The sequence below is a fragment of the Rhipicephalus microplus genome, unplaced genomic scaffold (genome assembly GCF_043290135.1).
Source record: "Rhipicephalus microplus isolate Deutch F79 unplaced genomic scaffold, USDA_Rmic scaffold_156, whole genome shotgun sequence".
Classification (NCBI taxonomy): domain Eukaryota; kingdom Metazoa; phylum Arthropoda; class Arachnida; order Ixodida; family Ixodidae; genus Rhipicephalus; species Rhipicephalus microplus.
This window is the reverse complement of record NW_027464727.1, coordinates 63,215-70,000: the sequence shown is the minus strand read 5'-3', so window position 1 is coordinate 70,000 and position 6,786 is coordinate 63,215. Positions and strand designations below refer to the sequence as shown.

The following is a 6,786-nucleotide window of genomic DNA, read 5'->3' as shown; positions in this document are numbered from 1 at the left end:
TCCGCTTAGTGATATGCTTAAATTCAGCGGGTTGTCTCGCCTGATCTGAGGTCGACAGCGGATACATTCGCTTCCATCAACTTCCTGCACGACCGCGTGCGCTCGCCCTACCAAGTGCGCCCGCAACCCTGTACAGGGCCACTTCTTCACAAGGCTGGCAATCGGCTTCCCCGCTGCACGCGTGCGGCGCACAACCGGTGTGACGTGGAAGTGACGGGACACGTTCGTAAACCCATCGCGAACCGAGTACGACGCCCTACCAAGTGCGCCCGCAACCCTGTACAGGGTCACATCTTCACAAGGCTGGCAAGCGGCATTCCGCTGCGCGCGTGCGTCGTCCGAGCAGTTGCGTGATAAACGACCGTGTCGAAAGCCCAAACACCGCCGAGGCCAGTCGCCGCCGCCGCAAGGGCAGCCACGCAGCCTGGCGAGAGGCATCGTCTCGTGTAGCGTCGCCCCCGCCCCAACTGGAGTGGCCCAGTTTTTTGAACGGGACGGGAACTGCGAAGCACTTAGACCGACGGCGGACTACGACGAGAACGCCTTAAGCTTCGCCAACGTTTCGCCAACTCGTGCGGGAGACTTTTTCCGCTTCGCGGCAAGTCGTCGCGCCGTGCTCTCCGCATCAACCGCGTACGCAGCGAACCGCAAACGTCGGGCGCAGCCTCCTCACCTCCCTGCGCTTTGCGCGCGAACGTTCCCTGTTCGCGCGGCAAAGCCTGGAGGAGGCACGGCCCCGCAGCGTGTTCGAGCGCCCGGTCTACGGGACACCCTGCTTACTTCGAGGGCAACAAGCGCAACGCAAGGCTGCGATCTCGCGCACTTTGCGCACGGCTGGAGAAGCTTTGCTGGCCGGCTTTCGCTCCTCGTGTTTACCGTGCGTTAAAGTTGCGCGTCCGTGGCTCTCGCAGCTCTTGCGCGCCCGGTCGCAGAGAGGAGTACGCAACCTCGACCGCACTTTCCCTGCAGGCTTCCTTCCGACTCGAAGTCCTGCGGCGGTCTCAACGAGGTGCCACATCCTCAATGCAGTCGGTCGCCCCCGTTTCGGTTGGGCTCTGGCACGACGGTCGCCACCGTCTCGCCCTTGAGTGGCCGCTGTTGGCGCTCGCTGTGAGGTGTTCAGCGTGCTGTCCGTGTTGCCGACGCGGTCAAAACGAGTCGACGGCTCACGTTCCCTTGTGCGCCGAAGGCTCTCTTGATATGTGATCCGACCCTCAGACAGACGAAGCCAAGGGAAGACCCAAGGCCGCAATGTGCGTTCAAAGAATCAGTGCTCAGTGTGTCCTGCAATTCACACCAAGTCTCGCAGCTGGCTGCGTTCTTCATCGACCCGAGAACCGAGTGATCCACCGCTTAGAGTCGTGAAAAAGTGTTTGTTCAATTCCGTACAGTCAAAACCAAACGTTTCTGGCACTCGGCCAAACAGTGGCCAAGAAGGGCGCTTTTCAGCGCACGCTTGGACTCCAAAACTCTGCCGCGCCTTTTTCGGCTGCCGCAAATCGAGCAAACGGTGTGTTTCGGACGGCGTTTCGCTTCCGCTACTTGCGAGTGCTTTCGTGGTCCACCCCTCTATAAATACTCGGGAGGCGTCGAAGCCGGTTCTCCAAGCCGGACCCGTAGGTATCGTTGTGTGCTCGCTCTCATTGGCCCGCCTAACCAGAAAATGCCTGCGGTACACCCATTTGGATAAGAGTGCACGCAGATGCGGGCCTCGACGGCTACACATTTCCTCGGGCGGCCGCCTCCCGGCCTCCGTGGAGCGCGGGATGCACGGTCCCATCGACAAGCCTCTCCCGTTTTTACCGTGGCGTCGCGGTTCACCACGGCGGGCGGGTCGGTCTCCTCCGCATAAAAAGGGGGACCCCCGCTTTTTGTTCCACGAAATCGCACAAGCTTTTTTCGCATCCACGGTTTGCCACCGCACACCAAAATGCCGATCCGGCTGCCTACTTTAGCCAACAGGTGGAGCCAGGCGCGCCGTACTTGCGCGGCACTTCCCACGTCCACCGAAGTCGGTGCCAAGGACCACTTTCGGCGCCGGAGCCGCGTACGAGCCTACTCGAGGCGGAAGAACGAAGCCAGCAAGGGCCTGGCCGCAAGTGCGTTCAATTGTCGGGACGTCCAAGTCCCTCGTTCTTCCGTGCTTCCTCTTTCGGCAAGTCGTTGCGGCACCTTCCCAAAGCGCGCAGACCCGCTAATCGCGACGAGCGCGACGTGGCCGTGCCGCCTTTCCCTCGGCAGCAAGCAAAACGCCTGGCAACGTCGACGCTCCCCTAACCGCGATCTCGCACCGTGTTTCGTGTGGCGAATTCAAAAGCCGGCCGGCGCTGCTGCAACCATTACGGTCGGTACGCATACGCCGCGGAGGGCGGGACGGTCATCGGAGCGTGCGGTTCCTCCATCGAGTACTGCGCACCTCGGCCGTCGCATCGCCGTGCCATGACCGGCCGCGCGTCAACGCGAACCGGTGCCAGCGAGATCCCTCGCCTGCAAGAACCGACCGGCAGCCTCCGTCACCCGAGGACGCGGAGGCGCTTGCCGCGGACGGCGGGACGGTATGCACTGGTGCACAGCGGACCCGTCACATCGCCAGTTCCTTGACCGACCGCCGACGCTTGTGCCGTTCCTCTCGTACTTGGCAGTCGCCGCGCGATTGTCGGGTCTCGTTCTTGCACGCTCGAACGGTCGGGAGGGCACTCGGCTGGCGTTTCGGGAACGCGCAGCCTCGCCTTCTACCGACGTAACCACGACTCGCCGTTCGCGCTCCGCCGCTCCTGTTTACAGTACTAGGCGGTCCCGCAGCGGTCGGGTCGCGCATTTCGAGCGCTTCGAGCCACGGTGCAGTGGCGGGTCGAAAGCCGACCTATGAGTGCGTTGCGCCGTTTGTACCCGCGTCCGCCACCTGGCCGACCGTCCAAGGTCGCGGTGTTGGCGTCCGCTGGGCGCAACAATTTGTCACGGGGTGCCGCTCCACATTCAGGCAGCCCCGTGGGGAAAAGCCGACCCCGCGTCCAAACGGGGTCAGCGGCAGAAAGTGTCGGGCGCAGACGCAGCTGAGGCGCTCACCCTTCACAATCCGTTAATGATCCTTCCGCAGGTTCACCTACGGAAACCTTGTTACGACTTTTACTTCCTCTAAATGATCAAGTTTGGTCATCTTTCCAACAGACCGGCGCAACCGAAAGGCCGCGCCGGACATCGGTCCGAAGACCTCACTAAATCATTCAATCGGTAGTAGCGACGGGCGGTGTGTACAAAGGGCAGGGACGTAATCAACGCGAGCTTATGACTCGCGCTTACTGGGAATTCCTCGTTCAAGGGGAACAATTGCAAGCCCCTATCCCAATCACGAAAGAAGTTCCACGGGTTACCCAGTCTTTTCAGACAGGGATAAAGACACGCTGCTTCCTTCAGTGTAGCGCGCGTGCGGCCCCGGACATCTAAGGGCATCACAGACCTGTTATTGCTCTGTTTCGTGCGGCTAGGAGCCGCTTGTCCCTCTAAGAAGGTTGTAAGGTGCTGGGAACCCCGCACCTATTTAATAGGCTAGAGTCTCGTTCGTTATCGGAATTAACCAGACAAATCGCTCCACCAACTAAGAACGGCCATGCACCACCATCCACCGAATCAAGAAAGAGCTCTCAATCTGTCAATCCTCCCAGTGTCCGGGCCGGGTAAGTTTTCCCGTGTTGAGTCAAATTAAGCCGCAGGCTCCACTCCTGGTGGTGCCCTTCCGTCAATTCCTTTAAGTTTCAGCTTTGCAACCATACTTCCCCCGGAACCCAAATACTTTGGTTTCCCGGAAGCTGCCCGCCGAGTCATTTGAGTAACTCAGGCGGATCGCTGGTTGGCATCGTTTATGGTCAGAACTAGGGCGGTATCTGATCGCCTTCGAACCTCTGACTTTCGTTCTTGATCAATGAAAACATTCTTGGCAAATGCTTTCGCAGTAGTTCGTCTTGCGACGGTCCAAGAATTTCACCTCTAGCGCCGCAATACGAATGCCCCCGTCCGTCCCTCTTAATCATTACCTCGTATTCCAAAAACCAACAGAACAGAAACGAGGTCTTGTTCTATTATTCCATGCAAGTTTATTCAGGCGACTCGCCTGCGTTGAGCACTCTAATTTTTTCAAAGTAAAAGCACCGGCCATCTCGAGGCACACAATGAAGTGCACCAAGAAAGAACCGGCATGATGTTCAGTCCGAGCCGTCGCATCGGGTAGATGCACTACTCGTCTGGAACTGAGATCCAACTACGAGCTTTTTAACCGCAGCAGCTTTAGTATACGCTATTGGAGCTGGAATTACCGCGGCTGCTGGCACCAGACTTGCCCTCCAATTGATCCTCGTTAAAGGATTTAGAGTGTACTCATTTCAATTACGGGGCCTCAAAAGAGTCCCGTATTGTTATTTTTCGTCACTACCTCCCCGTGCCGGGAGTGGGTAATTTGCGCGCCTGCTGCCTTCCTTGGATGTGGTAGCCGTTTCTCAGGCTCCCTCTCCGGAATCGAACCCTGATTCTCCGTTACCCGTAACAACCATGGTAAGCAAGTAACCTACCATCGAAAGTTGATAAGGCAGACACTTGAAAGAAACGTCGCCGGCTCGTGGCCATGCGATCAGCACAAAGTTATCCAGAGTCACCACACAATACGGGCCGAAACCCGATCGATCTTGGTCTAATAAAAGCACCCGTTACCCAAAGGGCTCCAGGCTCACTGCATGTATTAGCTCTAGAATTGCCACAGTTATCCAAGTAGGAAGAAACGATCTAAGGAACCATAACTGATTTAATGAGCCATTCGCGGTTTCGCCTTATTTCGGCATGTACTTAGACATGCATGGCTTAATCTTTGAGACAAGCATATGATTACTGGCAGGATCAACCAGGTAATCGTTCGACTGCGCGTCCGTCCTCGCCCTCGGCGGGCCGGACGCAGTCTGTGTGCGGCGGAGGCCACCTTCAGGCGCCCCAACACGCTTATTTTGCACTCCGAGATGACGGCGTTCGAGCTCGCTACGGCACAACCTTCCCGAAAGACGAGTGGGAGCCGTGCGGCAAGAAGCACGTTCATGCTCGCTCTTTTTCGTTGCATCGACTCGGTCGCGCCGTGCGGGTTGCCCAAGCCCGCTGCACTGTCGGTGGACCGGCCGGAACTAGCAACGGAGCCGAGACTGCAAAGCCGCCAGACGACGGGTCACGCCCGCGTCTTCGGCGCTTTCGCATCTGAATCGCCCGAGGACGACACGGAACACACCTCGATATCGTGGTAAAACGGCACCGTCCGACAACCAGCCCCTAACGCATCAAGCGGATGAGGCTGCAGACGACTGCCGTGGATTCCCCTGGAGCAGACCCGAGGACACGCTTGACGAGGCCGAAGCCCGCCGCATATCAGACACCCGGTCGCTTTCGCGTACGCCGCTCACGAGAACCCCCACATAATAGCAGCGATAAGTACCCAGACCTCCTTGGGCCCTAATACGAGCGTACTCGAGAAAATTTCACCGCGGGTGTGCCCCGAAACGTGTGGCATGTTGAGCGTGCCACAAGTCTACGTCGCTCTCAAACCCGCCGAGGTCGTAGAATTTGCGACCCTACTCACGAAATTCCCACCGAGGATACGGCCGCAAACGTACCGCACCTTGGGTAGGCCACGAGTTTGTGCAACACTACGCTGACGGCACAGCACCGAGGTCGTGCGCGCACGCACGGGAAAATTCCGCCGCGGTTTCTGCCGAAAACGTGAGGCACCACGACTCTCCGCAAGTTCGCGTCGACTGCGAAAGACCGAAGTCGTGAACGACGTGTCCGCTACTCGCCGCCGACACGCTGGACACCAAACGTACAACGACTCGACGGCGTCGTAGAGGCCCACGACGCGGTTTTCCTTAACGACGTCTCGGCGTGGCACCGACAGGTTAGAACGGCCGACCAACGTTCCCTGTCCGCCGTTCGGCTCAGTCGAAGGGCTCGGCGACTTCGGCAACGCTGCGAAGCCGCACGGTGACGCACGCCATGTCCCCATTTTTTTTTTTCTTTCTGCGTCTGCCGGGGTGCCCCTATAATAGCAGCGATAAGCACCCAGACCGCCGTGGGTCGCTCGCCCCGGCTGACGTGGTTTTTCGTACTCCTGCGGCGGTCGCCGTCAAGCACGTCCAAATACGCTACTTTCGTGGGCGCATTCACGCTCTTTCGCTTCGCCGGAGTGCCAGCACTCACTCTGCCAAAAACGGCGAACATCCGAGCGGCGGTTCCCACTTTTGCGTCGGCGTCGCAAACCCCGCCCCGGCAGACGAGGTTTGCCGTACTCGTGCGACGGTGGCCGGCGGGCACGTCGAAAGACGCCGATATCGTGCGCGAATTGGCGCACCTTGGCTTCACCGGAGTGCCGCCACTGACTCCTCCAAAAACGGCGAAGATCCGAGCGGCGCTTCCCACTTTCGCATCGGCGTCCCGAACTCCGCCCCGGCTGACGCGGTTTACCGTACTCGTGCGACGGTCGCCGGCGAGCACGTGGAAAGACGCCGATATCGTGCCCGAATCGGCTCCGTTCGGCTTCGCCGGAGTGCCAGCACTGGCTCGGCGAAAGACGACGAACATCCGAGCGACGGTTCTCACTATTGCGTACGCGTCGCAAACCCCGCCCCGGCAGACGCACTTTGCCGTACTCGTGCGACGGTCGCCGGCGAGCACGTAGAAAGACGCCGATATCGTGCCGGAATCGGCCCCGTTTGGCTTCGCCGGAGTGCCAGCACTCACTCGGCCACAAACGGCGAACAT

At 59.3% G+C, this 6,786-nt stretch overlaps 3 non-coding genes across 3 annotated transcripts in view; all 3 read right to left on the bottom strand.

The window, feature by feature from the left end:
- The window catches only part of LOC142791229 (large subunit ribosomal RNA), a 3,958-nt gene extending 3,904 nt beyond the window's left edge, over positions 1–54 (bottom strand). Inside the window, exon 1 of the ribosomal RNA XR_012890089.1 lies at positions 1–54. This exon is cut by the window's left edge and continues 3,904 nt beyond it. This is a non-coding gene — a ribosomal RNA (large subunit ribosomal RNA).
- A 1,154-nt stretch (positions 55–1,208) lies between these two features.
- On the bottom strand, positions 1,209–1,361 carry LOC142791284 (5.8S ribosomal RNA). Its single transcript, XR_012890133.1, has one exon. It is a non-coding gene; the product is annotated as a 5.8S ribosomal RNA (ribosomal RNA).
- Positions 1,362–3,080: 1,719 nt separating this feature from the next.
- Positions 3,081–4,895, bottom strand: LOC142791276 (small subunit ribosomal RNA). The gene has a single exon (XR_012890126.1). It is a non-coding gene; the product is annotated as a small subunit ribosomal RNA (ribosomal RNA).
- Between the last annotated feature and the right edge of the window lie 1,891 nt (positions 4,896–6,786).